Raw genomic sequence first — 2,328 nt, forward strand, 5'->3', positions numbered from 1 at the left:
GTCGGTGTGGTGCAGAGCTGCGCCAAAACAATACACAAGCATTTAACCTGCTTTTCTGGCACTCTCGTGCCTGAAACCCAGGCTAGGCAGGCTTGTTGCCAGGCCAGCAGTGGGAGCTGCGTGGCTCCCACTGCTGCATATGGGCAGCAGGAACCAGGCTGGGCTCCCTTAGTCCGGTTCCTGCTGTTCATCAGAATAGCTTCATTGTTTGATGTTACTAGTTACTGGCCAATAGCAATAGGAGAAAGTGTTTGAAGGATTTCTTAATGTTTGGATCATCTGCATGTATGAATCAGGTAGCAAATTCTAGAATAGATCAGGTAATGTATAGGGCAATTGGAGTACATGACAGGGAGTATAGTTACATTGTAAGGGAGTATAAAGCTATGATTTTGTGGTAATTATTCAGATGGTGATTGTGGCTTCAATGCCATTGTTGTATAGGATTAATAGGGGAATTAGACTGATAAATGAATCTTAGTCCGACAGCTGTTTTTACATGAGTGATGTTTCACTTGTGGTCTTCTGGTGCATCTTTTATTGTTGTTACAACTGATAGCAGGAGGGCTAAAAATATAATTATTAAGGCTGTGTGAATTAGGAGATTGTGCATGTTCTCTAACTTGGAGTTGTGCCAAGAATTCTGTCTCCTAAAGCCAATGGATTAAACTATTGTCTTTTTGAATGTGAAGGGTCTGGGGGATATAATCTCAGGACTTTGAATTAGGAGTTACACCTCTCAGTTTGTAAGAAGGGGTACGTTTCTATTTTTAGAGCTAGAGTCTAATGTTTTGATTAAACTCTATGAACCAGATTAATCAGCCAAAGATTAGCTTGGGCTTTGAAATTAGTACGAGTATCAGAAGGATGTGCATTGTTAGCAAGAGAAGTGTGTGTGTATGCATGTGTGTGTGCACATTGGGTGTGTTGGTGAATGTGTGTTGGTATTTTTCCTTGCTGGGTAGAAAATATAAATAGAGAGTAGGTGGCTGTGATGAGAGTGCCAATGCCAGTTATAGTAACAGTAAGTGGTGATCAGTTGAAGACAAATGACTATGAGTTATTCTCCTATTAAATTGTTGGCAGTAGAGCTGTGTTTATAAGGTGACTATTAGTGGTAGGATTAATTGCAAGCCTCAAGCTAATAGAAGGGTTCAGCTGTAGGTTTGTTCATAGCTGGTGTTGGCTAAGCAGAAGAATGCTGAAGCTGTTAGTCCATGAGCAATTACTAGGGCAATTGCCCCATAGATGCTTCATGGGGTTTGAATAATTGAGGAGGAAATTACTCATCCTATGTGGCCTATTGATGAATAGGCAATTAGTGATTTTAGGTCTGTTTGACCCAACCAGGCATGTAGTGCTGGTTCTAAGTCCCCATATGGCAAGGATTATGAATGGGCAGCAGAGGGTTGTGGTGGTTGTTGGTGCAGTGGTAAGTTTAAAGTTATTCAAATGATGCCATCACCTCTTAGTTTTAGTAGGATGGCAGCAAGAACCATGAAGCCAGCATTTGGAGCTTTTACGTGAGCTTTTGGTAGTCAAAGATGGAGGCCATAAAAGGGTATTTTTACCAGGAAGGCTATTATGCAGGAGATTCAAAGTGTGGTCTTAGACCAGGATGGGGGTGTTTCTGGTTGTAGCTGGGTTATTTGTTACCATGAGAGCCTGTTCAGGGGTTCCCCCAAGGAGCACCCCTCTATATTTGGAACTACAAGCCTGTAGTTACCACTGTTGGGATTTCACAGGACCATGAGATCCCCACTTTGTTTCACCTGTAGCTAACTCAAAGGGCATGTCACTATAGCAAGCAGCTTGGAAGAAGGAACTCTTAGGTCAAGTTCAAAGCACAAAGACTGTAGGAGGGCCTCCCCACATGTGGTTGCCCCCAGTTACTCAACAGGTGGGAAGTTGAAGCAGACGTGATTTAATCAAGAGCTTTCTTTAAAGAATAAGCCAAGTATTCTCCCTATAATGGGACAGCAAATTAAGTCAAGAGAGCACCTCCTCAGGAAGGAGAGATGAGAAAGCAACAGTCATCTCCTTTTGCTAATAAGCATGCTAAAGACTAACTCAAGGTGCTGGAAGTCTGCTTGTTTGCATTTTAGTTACTCATAGATATTCTAACAGGAATGAAACATAAACTTTGATAGAATCATTTGGCCTCTCCCCACATGAGTCTTTTCAGACCCTTCCTAGCCTTTTGTCCAAGAAGAGCTCACTTTTGTCCAAGAAGAAGTTCACTCTTCACTTGAATAGCACGATGGTTTGTCCTGTGTTTTTCCCCTATTGTCTGCCTTTGCAAGGTGCCCTCAGGTGAGAATTTGCCTA

General features: G+C 42.3%; 1 pseudogene; it reads right to left on the reverse strand.

Annotated features, from left to right (window-relative positions):
- Positions 1-818: 818 nt before the first annotated feature.
- On the reverse strand, positions 819-1,392 carry LOC128325154 (NADH-ubiquinone oxidoreductase chain 4-like; annotated as a pseudogene).
- Positions 1,393-2,328: the final 936 nt, after the last annotated feature.

This window comes from Hemicordylus capensis, chromosome 1, assembly GCF_027244095.1.
Source record: "Hemicordylus capensis ecotype Gifberg chromosome 1, rHemCap1.1.pri, whole genome shotgun sequence".
NCBI lineage: Eukaryota > Metazoa > Chordata > Lepidosauria > Squamata > Cordylidae > Hemicordylus > Hemicordylus capensis.